The 17,731-nt window shown below is 38.5% G+C and overlaps 1 long non-coding RNA gene across 1 annotated transcript in view; it reads left to right on the top strand.

The window, feature by feature from the left end:
- LOC145455467 (uncharacterized) overlaps positions 1 to 17,731 on the top strand; it is a 286,288-nt gene that overhangs the window by 60,613 nt on the left and 207,944 nt on the right. The window lies entirely within an intron of this gene.

The following is a 17,731-nucleotide window of genomic DNA, read 5'->3' as shown; positions in this document are numbered from 1 at the left end:
ACTTACTCAAGTAGATATAATCTTCGCTACTTCTACTTCTACTTATTAATATTTTGTGATCTACTTACTTACTTCTCGCTATTTTCAGTTTTTCAAGTAGAAGTAGTATAACCCTCCAATTAGAAAGAGAAACTGGGGAATTCCCGGGCTGTTTTAGGAAAATTTTAGTCAAACCCATAATTTCCATCGCGCTTCACATCAAGTAGATATGGAGTTACAAATATGTTTTCACGCCCATATGACATATTTCATCACAGTACATATGGCCCATTATAACGTTTGAAACAACCGTTTCGCAATATAGTATTTACTTATCATATCGTAATCTAGCTGCCCATGGCGTGTCCTAATCTGAAAAAGTGGGCTCTGACTTTCTAAGCGTTAAATCTGCTTTAGCAGTCACCGTTAAAACTGTCTCGACAAAAGACAAAGAATACATTTTCCGCTTTTCTGATGTAGTATTGGTAGTTCTCGTTCAATTCGAAGTATCAGTACTTAGAGTTCTAATTAGTCTCATTTATTTGTCTGGAGAACATACGTGTTCAAGTTTAAAAGCAAGTGTAGCATCGCCGTCTATACTTTCCTAAAATACAATTACACTATATGGCATTTTTACGTTACGCCATTTTTTATCATCGTTTACGAATCACACAAAGTGTTAACATCGTATTTATACAACTTCTCCGTATTGCTCTTCAACTAAACTAATTAGTAATTAGTAGATTAGTACCTCATTTCCATATCACTAACATCATTTGCATCTCATGATGCGGTCGAATGCTCATGCTGTCGGAAATTTATACCTTCCGGGATGGATCAATATGCATTGTACATGAAGCTCTCTGCACCTTCCGCCCGCAACTCAATTTGCAGCTTTTAAAAGTCCATGCGAACTTATTATGACCGTTTTCAAAACTACTTACTTACTTGAGTAGATCTAAAGCCACTAAATTCTACTTTTACTTCAAGTAGTTTTAGGTTGCTTATGTAAGAAGTACTTCTACTCGTACTTGAGTATATTTTTGTGCCGCTACTTCTACTTCTACTTGAGTAGCTTTCTTGACTACTTTGACCACCTCTGACTGTACTACCGTATGTCCGTCTACTCTACTTCATAGTTTGTTATTGTTGCCATTGGTACAATGCGAATTTCATGGTTTGTGATTTTGATTGTTGAGTCATACTTTGCCTTTTTGGTTTTGCTTTTAAATCTGTTTAAATCCCTTTAATATACATTTTAATAATATATTCATATTAAAACCCGAAGCTTTTCGAGCTGACACTTTTCAAGGGCAATCGTCAGCAAATGGAGAATTTCAAAACATGCATCTAACTACATTGCATACAACCAATTACGACGTCATAGAAACAAACAACATGAAATACAGGCAAACCGCGAGCGCAGCTAGAGGACAATTTTCAGATTCACTAAAAATTCCTTCTGCTGACACAAGCGCGGTCGGTGGATTTTAATATAAGTCGATTCCAGTGCAGACAAATGGAAATTAGTGCGCAAAATTCTAATCGGTAACGGCTACCCCGAACACATCATCAAGAGTTCTGTGGACAGAAAACTCAGTAATTTCAATCCCAACAAATCACAAAACACGAACACACGGTCTGAGGAAAATGTATATATACATTTGCCGTGGCTGGGCCCCATCTCTTCCCGGTTTGAAAAGCAATTGATTTCTGCTGTAAATCGCTGTTACGATAACGTAAAAACTAATGTTGTGTTTACCACCAAACAATAGCTTCCTGCAACGCGCAAAGATGTTCTTCCTGCTTTTCAACAAAGCAATATAGTCTATGATTTCAAGTGCCACTGTGATTGTCGGTACGTGAGTAGTGTAGTCGATCGCTCTGGGGGTGGCAGGGGTTCTTATGGGCCCGCTCGCACGGTGCCTCGAAACTCGTGTTGGCACGGTGACCCTTTTGACCCCCCCTATCTCTCGCACGGTGCCATTGTGTCTTATGGAGCCTCTCGCACGGTAACCCTTTTCGGTATAGGTATCTCTCACACGGTGCCTCGAAAACTCGTGTTGGTGAGTCGTACTTTCAAGTATAGGCATCTCTCGCACGGTGACATTGTGTCTTATGGAACCTCTCACACGGTAACCCTTTTCGGTATAGGCATCTCTCACACGGTGCCGCGAAACTCGTGTTGGTGATTCGCCCTTTCGAGTATAGGCATCTCTCACGCGGTGTTGAATATGTACGAGTCACCAACAATAACCGCACAAACGGAAACGTGGCTTGTTGTGAGGATTAAGCAGTGCGTGCGACCTATATTTCGAATGACCTACGCGCTGAATTATTTCTCGTCCAGCCGCTACTATCGATTATTACACTAGACCGGTCAGTGTGAAATAGTTTGATCGTAAATTATGATATATGATGTCGTAGTTTAGTCGTGTCAAATGACCGATCGTGTTCTCTTTCCTCTCTATTGGTTGCTACCTGAATAATACTTTCGGTTTATTCACACCGCTGTTTCGCGCCTACAGAATAGTCTGCTGTTCGCAGTCACAACTTCATCGCGATAGCACAATTTTCACACCTTGATCAGTAGAACAACACCGCGCTAACCCAGTTGTCGAATCACATAGGTCAAACATTTTACGCGAAATGAAATATTGTATTGTGGTATACAAATATGCAACTATTCTTTCAATTCAACAAGTCTAGTTAGCGGATCGATTTTCAATCTACCGACACAGTTTTTAACACGAGTGAGTTGATATTTCTTCCCGGGTACGAGCGAGGCTTTGTTCCATTGATCCAAAACCACCTCGCCAGTATCATCCTTCAATGTAAAACTGTATAATTTCAACTCCTTTCCGGCACCAGAATTGACCGTCTTCTCCTCTCGAGAAACACAAGTAGCGGCGATCGAGACGTATTCATCTTTATTTCCGTATACCGATTCACAGGTCAATAATGGGTATTCTTCAGTCGTATGTCTCGATTTTCCATGCAGAGTTACTGACGAAGCCCGTCCCAGTAATACAGCAGGTTTTCCAGTAAACTTGTCAATTTGGACCCAACCGGATTTGACCATGAGTTTTTTTCGTTTGGAGAATGCTTTCTCAATGACCCCGAACAATTCACGATTGAAACACGTGAAAGATATCTCTTCGTTATTGCCGTCGATGAATATACCTTTGAGATATTGGCTAACGCCACCTCTTTTGGGTGATGAGACGAATTTGACGCCGACGTGAAAATTTGAAGTTGCTCCGACTTGCATAGTGTTGACGCTGTTCGATGTCATATCGTTTGATAAAGTGTCAACTTGAAATGAAACTCACTACACAAATCGAGTTGAATCGTATTTGAATGTATTGATTCGACCCAACTCAAATCCTTTGACAAATCCTATTAACGCGATCTGTTGAATCGAACGTAACCTGACTATTACTGACGCCAACATTCACCCGCATCGGATCATTCACACATTCCACGCCGCTGTTTTAACACTTATAGAATCAATACCAACTATCTCTAACCCGATAATATTCAATCATTTTGGTAATTTGCCAACTTTAAATCCATTCGCGGGATGTACTAAAGGTAAATCCAAATAATCCAGAATGAAATATTTGGACTTTGACATTGCGTGAATTGAAATAGGTTTGACAAACATGACTACCAACTTTCACCCAGTCACATTTCAAGATTATACTTTGAAACAATCCTTGAAACTGACAACTCTATTCACGACTCCGTTTCCGTTTGTAAAATAGAGTTTCAGAAATACTAGCACTATGACAACTCAACATTTTAACATCTCGCCATGCACAAACGAGTAAAATACAAAAACCTTGGTAAGTCAATCCGTTTGTAGTAACTCACCAAACCAAAACAAAAAGTGTCCGTATGAAAAGTAGACAAGACTACGCGAGTAATCACTACAACCCACAAACATACCAACTCAGTTGTATCCATATCCCATATTTTTTTATTCAACTGTAAGATGAAGTAATTACTACTTGGCGCGCGGTTTGAGATTAACACATTACATTTGAGTATACGAGATTTGAATGTCTGACCAACGTAGTTGAGAATTCTTACAATCGAACGATGGTGTTATACTCAAAGTTATCATGCTGTGAACATAAGGATTGACGCATTGATTTGACATATGAGATTTGTAATAGTTGATCATTACTTGATTATTAAATTATGACATTATTAGACCAGGGTTGTGTTGAAGGTTATTACGATACCAACAAACTTTTCAGAAACATTGTTATTAACATATCGATTTGTCAAACTAGATTAACATGTCTGAAATGTTTTGATTGGGAAGATTAAGCCGTGTTCGTAAAAACCACGCAGCGTATTGTGGAAATCAGGAAATAATTTACAAATGTAATTGTCTCCAGTAACCAAGACTAAAGATGAAACAACAATTTTCTTTGTTGAACAATAACCGGTACAATACTTTATCGTCGTAATCTGCGGTGGGAATTGAAACACTTTCGCACATTTCCCGGTGTCAAGATATCACACTAGGTGAATTGACATATCGCCGCTTGATTAATGCTTAATCCGTTCGCGCCATTACACACACTTTGATCATTACAAAAAACAAATTGGAATATGTTTGCTAGATGCATTCAATTCAGTTAGAAATGTCTGGTACACAACAATCGTAATATCAATGAAGTACTTGCTACACTGTAATTCACTTAACGTGTTTTGCATTGTTGTTCATTTGTAGTATTGATTGTTTTTGAACCCCCAAATAATAATTCCCCGACATGAAACCAAACCGTTGAAAGTCGTTACCATCACAACGAAACAATTTGTACGATGTTTGCTAAATGTATCCTATAGTTAGGTGTACTAGAATTATTTATCTAACACATACACCGACAATGCAATCGAAAATTTTTCCGTTGTCATTGCTAGAGTAAATGTCATCGCAATACTCTGTCACTAAAAGACGTTACTTGTATGTGATTGAATCCCTAACAATTATCTCACTAAACCGAACTCCAAAGAAATTTTACTCACTCGACGGATATGAAACAGCGTCGCTTAATCGGTCTATATCGTTTTTCTAAAGGTAAATCATATCCATCCAATAGAAAACAATTTTCACTAGCTTGGTAATGAAACCGAAGTCTTCAGTCGATATTTTGTTTGTGTCAAATACTTTGTAATAAACACATTTGAGTGGTTGAGCTTTACACATCATCAAGCTGTCATCTGTAAATCGAGATTACATCCGACTTGTAACTCTATCGTTTAACTAACCGAGTTGTATGCACAGTTTGATATTTTGGTCATTTAGTGATTGCTGAACATACCAAACGATGCACACCCACCGCCGAAATACTGCGTTGATCTTAATTTCCATCATCGTGATAATCGAAGTACATTTCTTTCGAATTCGTAACAACCGACTACGACATGATAAATTTTTGACAAGTTTACTTAGAAGGTTTGTTGCATATCGCGAAAAATAATATACCACTCATATTGATACTGTTACTTCATTGATCGATATTTTCAAACGAGTAAAATTTATTACTTGAGTTTCTCCGCTTAATGTAAATGTAAACTCAGTCGTCTTTTAACATCACAAATACATTGATAAAAAGTAGGCAATCAAACACAACACTTTGTACGACACTAATTATTGTTCCACACATCTCATTTCATACTAAGTGTATACGAAAGATATTCACGACACATGAAAATATTCGCTCATGCTACGAACATACGCAATGATTGGTGGTGCTTTCAAACTGTTTCGATATCACAAGAACTTTATTGTCTGAATGGGTGTTCATGTATCTTAATAATCAAATAGTTCAACACAGAACTAGTACTAACAGAAACATCAGAGAGTTGTTTACACAAAAGTTTGTATGTGTACAGTATGCGAATACCATGTGTAAGTCCAGCACAATTGCAGTATCCATCCGAGTTTAGTCAACACAAATTTATTACAACGGAGCCACGTAAACTTTCGTGAAAGAAAAGCATACTCACTTCCAGAGGGTTATGTCAACACCATAGCAGTAAATCAGCTACTCCAACAACAAAGTACATATGTTTCTAGCCACGATCCTTACATCTTTCACATAGATCAATCTAGTTTGCTGACGAAAAGTGCTGAGTCATCAGATGATCGCCCTCACAACAAAACAACTAGTAGATATTATCATTCAAAATATTCCTAACCCTTTACACACCAGTGACAAATCATACAACGAATATGTTTTGTGGGTCGAATTGTTGTTCAGTGTCAAGTCTACCTGTTGCAACGTACATTAAAACAGCGCAATTCAATTAAAACCACGAATCTATTTTCATTTCCTCACAAACTGTCACATACAGAAAAATAAATTTTATTCCACCAAAACATACTTGTAACCAATCGCTTTCATTAAACACACAACACCATAAAAGTATTTACTTTCTACAACATAGACATTCCGATGTAGTCAAGAAATATTTTTATTAATCAAAATCATCGACTTCTGTTTACGGCGTTAGTGTGTGCATGTCATACATGTGGGATCCGTATTAAAATGGACACGACACGACTGAATGTAAGGAGATAGAAGTCTATCGCATAGATTTACATGTGGTCTTCGCTACGGTTTCAAAAAATGAATCATCTCTTTTGCATTGATCGAGACCGAGCAAGTTAGTTAATGGCCATGATTGTGTTTGTCATATGCGAATGATAGGGTTACTGTCAAATCTACATACAACAACCTTCTGGCACTCATAATAGCAATTTCATTCTCTCCCTTCGTAATTGTAGACTCACGACAAGTATATTGTACAACTCGACAGCTACGTTTAACAACACCAACGACACTAAACATACGATACCTACCCAAGTAAAATTACCATTTTCACCTGGAGGTCAGTCGTTACCTGAGTAAAAATACCATTATTCTTTGGAGATTTATCGTTTAATCAGAGTAACAAAACATTTTCACTTGGGGGTCTATCGTTTCCAAGAGTAACAAGCCCCCTTTCCTTTGGAAATCTATTTTTTCCCTGGGTAACAAACCTTTATCACTTGGAAATATATTTTTTTCCCTGAGCAACAAACCTTTTTCACTTGGGAATATATTTTTTCTCTGGATAACAAACCTTTTTCACTTGGAAATATATTTTTTCTCTGGGTAACAAACCTTTTTCACTTGGATATATATTTTTATCCTACAGCAACAAACCATTTTCACATGGAAAACTACTTTTACCTAGAGTAACTAATCATTTTCTTTTGGAAATATATTTTCTCCCTGGGTAACAAACCCGTTTCGTTTGGAAAACTATCATTTACCTGAGTACCAATACAGTTTTCACTTGGAAATCTATCTTTTCTCTTGGTAACAATATCATTTTCGTTTTGAAAACTGACAACCACACCCGACAATTTGATATTTTTGTATATTGTTACAACGGGCAGTGACAAAATATACACCAACAACGACTCCGATACATTTGTGCAATCGCTTATTTACTTGTGTTGGTGCATCCCATCAAAATCATCGGTTACCCACATGCAATGTGCTCTTGTATATCGAAATGCATGTTTGGGAAATTGGACAATAGGTTTCGATAGGTCTGTGATGTCCGGGTTCGTGCTTTGGATTTTCCAGAGTCAAAATGTCTGAATAAAACACCTCCTCGACGATGGTTGGTATGTGGATAACGGTGTTCGGAAAACGGTTGGATTTATGTCACCCATCGCGATAACAATTCCAGGTCGAGTTTTCCCCGCATGTTTACTATATTGTGTCTTTATTGATCAATGTAAATGTCTCAACATTCAGTTTGAAATCGGAAACTCTGATAAAGTATGTAACCGGATCCGGATATCAACTCTGAATCGACAAACCAATGAACAATATTCAAAGTAAACATGTTACACCCTGTGTTTCCACGAAAAAATACCATCCAGACATACGTCGCGCTTGTTTGCCCACATCAGTATACGCGTAAATGGAGGTGTGTGACATTGCATGCAATGTGTTGGTATACAAACATCGATCCACAGACATTATCATAGCCGGTAGTTTTGATGTAGATCGAATGTCACCCGATAACAATACCAATAAGCCACATTGCAATGACTCTGAGTCCGCGCTATTACATCGATATTTCGGCACCGTTCACTGATTTACTCGATGGTGTTATCGTGTTGTAACATTACAAGATAGTCATGGCCCTATCTCCGGACAGACCACCCAGACCAATTGGATACATCGGTCAATATCCATCGTGTTGTCGACACCGAAGTTTTCTGCTGAGACTGCAGCGTTTGACCAAGGTGAACTATCGAATCACGGGTGTTCGAAATGATTGCGATCAGTCTTTCAGTCACGATGCATGGATGTCACTACTCCCACATAACGACTCCAGATAAATATCGTGAACAGTGATTCTGCAAATCTCGGACTGATACTGTGCTCCAATAAGGTGTGTTTCTGTGGAATGAAGACTGCAATCGTACACCACAATAGAACACTACCTCGCGATTTCACACGCAATCATAAAACACATCATCGTAAGGGTCCAGTTCGTCCGGTGACATTTCGAAACGGTCGTCGCCACAAGAGATCGAGGTCGCTCTCGTCATATCGGTAACATTTTGGAACTGTCATCACCACAAGGCTATTGACGTCGATTCTGTTGGTCATGTCAATCCGTTTCACAATCCACCGTTTTTCAACTCCCCGCACCATAGTGTTACGACACAGACAAGAAGCGTCGGTGGAAATAATAAAACACGGAAAGCACACTTTGGTGTTATTGGACATGGATTTTACACCCGACGAACCTTACATTCGAGCGATACATTGGAATAACGCTTGTATTATTGACGTAGAAGGAACAGAAATGTATCGATTTATTGGTTTCGTACATATCCAACAAAAATCAGGGTATGTGATTGTGCGTGGCTCGCATATTCGACTGTGAACGCTCTATTGATATATGCTGTACAGTTCACTTTCGCCGTCGTGCGAATAACCCATGTTACGGTTCCATGTTTGTGTGTCTGTATGTCATGCTTCAGATTGACTCAGAGTCATTGCAATGTGGCTTATTGGTATTGTTATCGGGTGACATTCGATCTACATCAAAACTACCGGCTATGATAATGTCTGTGGATCGATGTTTGTATACCAACACATTGCATGCAATGTCACACACCTCCATTTACGCGTATACTGATGTGGGCAAACAAGCGCGACGTATGTCTGGATGGTATTTTTTCGTGGAAACACAGGGTGTAACATGTTTACTTTGAATATTGTTCATTGGTTTGTCGATTCAGAGTTGATATCCGGATCCGGTTACATACTTTATCAGAGTTTCCGATTTCAAACTGAATGTTGAGACATTTACATTGATCAATAAAGACACAATATAGTAAACATGCGGGGAAAACTCGACCTGGAATTGTTATCGCGATGGGTGACATAAATCCAACCGTTTTCCGAACACCGTTATCCACATACCAACCATCGTCGAGGAGGTGTTTTATTCAGACATTTTGACTCTGGAAAATCCAAAGCACGAACCCGGACATCACAGACCTATCGAAACCTATTGTCTAATTTCCCAAACATGCATTTCGATATACAAGAGCACATTGCATGTGGGTAACCGATGATTTTGATGGGATGCACCAACACAAGTAAATATGCGATTGCACAAATGTATCGGAGTCGTTGTTGGTGTATATTTTGTCACTGCCCGTTGTAACAATATACAAAAATATCAAATTGTCGGGTGTGGTTGTCAGTTTTCAAAACGAAAATGATATTGTTACCCAGGGAGAAGGTAGATTTCCAAGTGAAAACTGTATTGGTACTCAGGTAAATGATAGTTTCCAGACGAAAAGGGTTTGTTACCCAGGAGAAAATGATTAGTTACTCTAGGTAAAAGTATTTTTCCAAGTGAAAATGTATTGTTACACTGGGTAAACGCCGGATCTCCAAAAGAAAATGATATTTTTACTCGGGTAAACGACGGACCACCAAGTGAAAATGGTTTGTTGCTCAGGGAAAAAGGTTTGTTAACCAGAGAAAAAATATATTTCCAAGTGAAAAAGGTTTGTTAACCAGAGAAAAAATATATTTCCAAGTGAAAAAGGTTTGTTACCCAGAGAAAAAATATATTTCCAAGTGAAAAAGGTTTGTTACCCAGAGAAAAATAGATTTCCAAAGGAAAAGGGGTTTGTTACCCAGAGAAAAAATATATTTCCAAGTGAAAAAGGTTTGTTACCAAGAGAAAAAATATATTTCCAAGTGAAAAAGGTTTGTTATCCAGGGCAAAAATAGATTTCCAAGTGAAAAGGGGTTTGTTATCCAGGTCAAAAATATATTTCCAAGTGAAAAGGGGATTGTTACACTGGGTAAACGATAAATCTCCAAAGGACAATGGTATTTCTACTCGGGTAACGACCGACCTCCAGGTGAAAATGGTAATTTTACTTGGGTAGGTATCGTTTTTAGTGTCGTTGGTATTGTTAAACGTTGTCGCCGGTAGCTGTTGGTATACTATTACGAGTGTGAAAAGGATTTACACGGCCTGTGCAGAGTATCGCGATAGTAAACATATTTTTTGTGCGACGAAACAAGATCGTTGTTTAAATTTTAATGCATTTCGATTACCGAGTTGCTGTACAGTAGAGATGACTCTACATTAGACCGTGCTGTATACTTCGATTAAAACCACAAGACCACATGTAAATCTATTCGCGCAACTCGATGATGTTGATATAGTGTTACTAAAATTAATTATTACCTATTTACACAACATAAAAATAACAATTCATGTCGTAGCAGGTTTCTTGAACTCGTGCTTGATGAAACGAATGGTGACAAGTAGGCTTTGAGTGAAAAATAATTATTTAGAGTAGTGACATTTTGTGACCAACGAATGTAAATCGATCATGATATTACAATATATGCTTTCGTCAACATACCGACTTGGCGTAGAAACACTTTCACATTTTTTGAATAACTGGATTCTCGAGACTTGCTACTTGTACGATGTATCGTTGGTGTGCAAACTATAACGGCCATTTTGTATGATAGTATGTTTTAGTTGTTATTGTTGTGAGGACAACCATGTGATGACTCAGCACTTTTCGTTAGCAAAATAGGTCGATTTGTGTGTAAGAAGTAAGCACCGTGCTAGAAAACATATGTACTCTGTTGTTGGAGTAGCTGATTTATTGTTATGACATGGACATATCCTGAAGCCTTGGTTTGTTGTCTTACGAAAGATGAGGTGACCTCGGTGTCGTAAATTGTGTTAACTAAACTCGTATGGATACCACAATTGTGCTGGACTTACACCGCCAATCATTGTACAGGTTTGTAGCATGAGCGAATATTTTCGTGTAACATGAATATCTTTCGTATACACTTAGTATGAAATGAGATGTGTGGAACAATAATTAGTGTCGTACAAAGTGTTGTGTTTGATTGCTTACTTTTTATCAATGTCTTTGTGATGTTAAAAGACGACTGAGTTTTCATTTACATTAAGCGGAGAAACTCATGTAATAAATTTTACTCATTTGAAAATCGACTCGCGTGAAAATACCGATTAACAGTATCAGTATGAGTAGTATGTTATTTTTCGCGATATGCAACCAATCTTCTAAGCATAACTTGTCAAAATTTATCGTGTCATAGAAAAGTCGGCTGTTACGAATTCGAAACAAATGTACTTCGGTTATCACGACAAAGGGAATTGAGATCAACACAGTATTTCGGAAGTGAATGTGTATCGTTTGGTATGTTCAGCAATCACTAAATGATGAAAATATGAAACTGTGCATACAACTCGGTTAGGTAAACGATACAGTTACAAGTCGGATGTGATCTCGATTTATAGATGACAGCTTGATGATGTAAAGCTCAACCACTCCAGTGTGTGTGTTTATTGCAAAGTATTTGACACAAACAAAATATTGAACGAAGGTCCACCACTTGGTTTCATTACAAGGTGAGTGAAAATTGTTTACTGTTGGTCAGGTATGATTTGCATTTAGAAAAACGCTCTACGCCGATTAAGCGACGCTGTTTAATATCATAATCCGATGACTGAGTGAAATTTCCTTATGGTATGATTTAGCGAGTTAATTACCGGCGATTCAATCACATACAAGTAAGATCTTTTACGGGATGAGTATTGTGACAACATATACTTTGACGAATGACAATGGGGAGAAATTTCCGATTTCTTTGGTCGTGAGCGTTCTACAAATATTTCCGGCATACATTTAGCAAGCAACCTACAATATTCTTTTGTTATGGTAATGACTTTCACAAGTTTGGTTTTATGATTACAATTACTTATTTAAATGATAATTTATGATCACTACTTTGAGTAACAATACAAACACATTTTGTAGATTTCAGTGTAGCGCCTATTGTGATTTTGTTAATGCTATGAGTTTTGTGTATTACTCAAGTCTAGTAGAATAGGATGCGTCCAGTAAAGATATTCCAAACGAAATTGTTGTGTCATCTTTAGTCTTGGTTACTGGAAACAACTACATTTGTAAAAAATATTTTCTGATATCCGTAATACACAGAGTGATTTGTACCAACACGGAATATCTTTCAAACCAAGAACATTTCAGACAAGTATGGTTTTACAAATCAATATGTTAATAACCACGGTGGTGAAAAGTTTGTTGCTGTCATAATAACCTTTACCGCAACACCGGGTCTAATTAACGCGAATAATTTAATAATCAAGTCATGATCAACTATTACATATGTCAAATCCATGTGTCAATCCTTATGTTTACAGCATGATAACTTTCAATGTAATACCGGTGTTCGATCGTAAGAAATGAATTCTTAACTACGTTGGTCAGACATTCAAATATCATATACTCAAAACATATGTTAATCTCAAGTCGCCGACACCGAGAAGTAATTACTTTTGTCTTACAAAATATACCACATAGTAATTTCTTTGTCTTGCGGAATAGTAACGACAAAATACGAGTTGGTGGACTATGAATACAACCGAACTTGCTATGGATTTTGGATTGTGGTGATTACTCGCGTAGTCTTGTCTACTTTTCATAAGGATACTTTTTGCTTTGGTTGGGTAAGTTACAAACGGATTGACTTGACAAGGTTTTTTGTATTTTACTCTTTTGTGTATGGGAAGATGTTAAAATGTCGAGACGTAATACTATTTCCGTTCACTCGATTACGACAAAAAAAATAACCTGATAGTTTGTTCAAGGTTTCGACAAATAGATTGAAATATTCCGATTTAACTCATCGCGTCACGAGTCGATCGCGGTATGCACAGGTGGTTGTCAAGTTAGAAATATTTACAACAGGTGCTATATCATTGATTGATTCTATTGTGTGTAGTAACACATTAAAATATCGCGATAGTATTTACTGAAACTCTATTTGATAAACGGAAAACTCGGTCGTGAATAGAGTTGTAAGTTTCAAGGATTGTTTCAAAGTATGATCTTGAAATGTGACTGGATCAAAGTTGGTAGTCATGTTTGTCAAAGTCCAAATATTTAATTTTGGATTATCTGGATTTACCTTTAGTACATCCCGCGAATGGATTCCGATGCGGTACTATAACATTTTTGATAATAATGACTCAAGGATTTTCAATCAACAATACTGGAATTTTTTGGTAATGCTAGAGTTGCCAAATGATTAGTTGCGTGTTTTTGTTAAGTGTTTGATTTCAAGTTAATAAAGACAATAACTGTGTAATGCACATACTTGTGATTCTTGATTCTTGTAGAGTTATAGTTGGTATTGATTCTATAAGTGTGAAAACAGTGGCGCGGAATGTGCGAATAATTCGATGCGGCTGAAAGTCGGCGTCAGTAATATTCGGGTTACGTTCGATTCAACAAAAACGCGTTAAGCGATTTGTCAAAGGATTAGAGTTGTACCGATTTAAAACATCCAGATACGAATCGACTTGATTTGTGTAGTGAGTTTCATTTCAAGTTGATAAACTAACACATTGATTGAATATTTTCATGGATCTTATCACGCAACTAAAGTCAACCACTATTCTGGAGGCGTGAAACATATAGCGATCGCGGGCGAGTGACAAATTGTCGGTTTTCGAATCACCGCCTGCGACGGTTCTGTGACAAACTAATTACCGAAATATTACCTTGTGAGCGGGTATGAGGGATTGCTATGTCTGAAGCATTATCCGGTGAGTGGTGGTTGGATTTTAAAATTATATCACACCCTTTTGAATAAGCGTTCACCTCACAAAGGATTAGGGTTAGTGCGGAAATAAGTGACAATTTGTCGCTATTCAAGTTACCGACACTGGCGGTCTGTTATTCGTTACTTAATAAATCTTACGAGTGAAATCAAGTTCCGTACCAAACTATCAAAATATTACCTTGTGAGCGATTGGTATGTATGTAACATCAAGTCACGAATGATGGTTATGTCTGGGACATTATCTTGTGAGTGATCGTAGTATTTTACAAATATTTCACACCTTTTTTGAAGTGTTAGTTTGTGTGCACGGTTATTGTTGGTGTTAGAATCACCGTCTACGCCGGCTCTGTGACAAAATAATTACCAAAATATAATTCTGCGAGTGATGCTTACGAATATTTCACCGCATGAGCGATCGATGTGCCTGTAACACCAAGTCGCGAAAGATGGTTATGTCCGAGACATTATCTTGTCAGCGATCGCGGGGTTTTGCAAACTATTTCACACATTTTTGAAGTGTTAGTTTGTGAACGCGGTTATTGCTGATATTCGAATCGCCGTCTACGCCGGCTCTGTGGTAAACTAATTACCAAAATATTACCTTGGAAGTGACTCCTAGATTTAGCAAACTATTTCGCACTGAATGGATTAGTGTAATATTCGATAGTAGCACGCGGTTGGCCGTGAAACAATTCAGTGCGCAGGTCATTCGAAATATAGGTCGCATGCTTAATCCTCACAACAAGCCACGTTAGTAGTAGAGAATTGGTGGATATAGCCGCATGCAAGCTTTTAACTTAAAGAAACTAAATTCTCCAATAAAATAAAGAAACAAAGGATAACGGACTTACGCATTTTGCAGAAATGCAGAGGGTAGTTCCCCGCGTGACGGATTGCTGCAAGCGATCTGATCGATATGTGGCTGTCTGATTTCCGATTGAAATGAGTTTGGTGTAATATTTCTGACGTAATTTTCGCGGTTGTAGCGTGACTTGTTATTTATGAGTGGATTGATAACTGGTTCTGTCTGTTGATTTCAAAACCCGGCTGACCTATCGTGTCGCGCTTTCTGGAATTGAGTACGGTTGCTATCTGTGTGTCAAAACTCGTTTGCGGTGAATATAATTTTATTATCAGGCGAATAATATCAAGGTTATTGTCTTTGCTGTAATCGAATCTTTCTGGATCTCTATGGTGTGTACTCCGACGAAACGGAAAAGTTGACGCGGCATGACGCGGCGTGTAATCGTGGGTTGGTTGATCCAATTTCTCTTGAATGTGATGGGATGAGGGAAAATTTGCCCATTGAACATTACAGCTGTGAAGTGAACGCTCCTCTTGATCCGTATATGAGAGCCTTATGCTATATCTCAAGTGCACGGTCAAGGCGTTGGGCCAAACGAAACGATGTAAATTCACGCTTGCCGTTTGAACTGGCATACTCTGGTCCGGAACGATAACCTTTCAGCTCCGTATTAGAGTGATATATATGTATTCTTGGTATCATTTTCAAGGCTACTTGCAGAATTACGTAACTCACTATCGGGCGATGAACGGATTCCGAAACTAGAAATGGTCCTGCCTGGCGATTTAAACCTCGGCTGACCTATCATGTCGATCAATGATTTCCGGTTCAATTGAGTATGGCTGCTATCTGCGTATAATCAAAACTCGTTTATGTTAAATTAAACTCGTTTGAATTTATTATCAGGCGAATATACTCAAGGTTACTGTATTATTTGCTGTAATTTTCCGCGTATGACGATCGAATCTTTTTGGATCTCTGTAGTGTGTAACCCGACGAAACGGAAAAGCTCGCCTGGCGTGACACGCCGTGTCAGCGTGTAATGGCGGGTTGATTGATTGATGGGTATATGATGACAATTTATGCTATGTTTCAAGCGTACGGTCAAGGTCACACGAATCGATGTAAAGTCTCGCTTGGTTGGATTCTCGTACTTGGATGGGGTGGGGGGTGGCTGACTAAGGGGCTACACATCCAAAACTACTTCCGTAACCCAATGTCAGTCAGGCGCAGAGACGAGCGGATATAAAAATTTGGTATTCTGAAACCATCTTGCTCCGGCTTATATATTAAAACTCAACTGGCGTATCATTTCTCTTGAATCTCTCAATCAATAATCCCCGGTTCAATCGAGTGTGAATGCAAGCTGTCTGTGTGGTGCACGCGTTATCAAATCAAACTCGTTTGTGTCATTGAGTCCATGGTAGGCCTATATCACATTGATATCATTGTAAGCAGACAGTTTTGAGTAACTATGTGGGATTCTATTGAAAACAGCTTTATTACAAAGAAGCCGAGATAAGTCCATCGCTGTTGCTACTTGCTACCCGCCATTTTCAAGTGGTTTTTGACGACGTCCAAAGCTACTTCCCGCAGCTTACGACAGTAGAGAGCGAGTGTGCCAGGAGCGAGCCTCGTATACGGTACAAACGAGTGTGGATTTGAATGGGAAAACAAGGCATTGGGGGATCTTTACTGGATTACTTTTGGATTTAAGTTTATTCGGACCCGGATTTGTGGATTTTACATGCTACTCGCGAAATAATATCGCGGGCAAGTGATCCCCATGAATCAGCCGTGATCGATCGGGGGTGATGCGATGATGTCAGTCTGGATTCAAAATACTCGTTTGGATTAATCACATCAAAGTAATCAGTTTTCTTCTGGCTCGTGACTCTTGCATCGATGTGGTTCCTGTATCGAGAACTACGATACTAGATTCCATTGTACGCCGACGAATCGGGGCTCGTATACTGTACAAATGAGCGTGAATTCGGATGGGAGTACGGCGCATTGGAGAATTTTTACTGGATTACTTTTGGATTTACGTATATTCGGACCCGGATTTTTTAAATTGTCCATGCTACTGGCGAAATAATTGCGCTAGTAAGTGATGGCCATAAATCAGCCGTGATCGATCGAGAGTGATACGATGATGTCAGTCGGGGTTTAAAATACTCATTTCGATTAATTCCATCAACGTAGTCATCTTCTTCTGACTCGTGACTCTTCCGTCGATGTGGTTCCTGTATTGAGAACTATACGATACTCGATTCCATTGTACGCTGACGTATCGGAAAAGTTCGCCTCGTTTCGTAGGATACTGGTGGAAAGGCTTAATCTCGCTGAATACGAGTTTGGGAATATTTGGCGTTATATTCGAGTGATAAAAAACTTATCTCTAGGCAAGTAGACGTACTTGCTGAGTGATTGTAGCCTGCGACCCAAATTCCCATTGTCTCTGTCCACAATCGCTTGTGAAGTGGTGTAATGAATCGGTGATCCGAATCCAGCCCGGAATTGCTCCTGCTCCTGGACCCGATCGTAATCACCTCCGCTCAGATGTGATCAACCTATTGACGGATATACAGTCTTGTCGTCATCGTTGTATGTTAAGTTGACGGAATAATACTTGATCATAATGAGCAATCTGTAAGATATACATCTCAGTAGTACCGTGTTTTCT

This window comes from Botryllus schlosseri, chromosome 14, assembly GCF_051294905.1.
Source record: "Botryllus schlosseri isolate E-star chromosome 14, Bs_hap1, whole genome shotgun sequence".
Lineage (NCBI taxonomy): Eukaryota > Metazoa > Chordata > Ascidiacea > Stolidobranchia > Styelidae > Botryllus > Botryllus schlosseri.
Note: the sequence above shows the minus strand (reverse complement) of the source record. Positions and strands in the feature narration are given on the sequence as shown.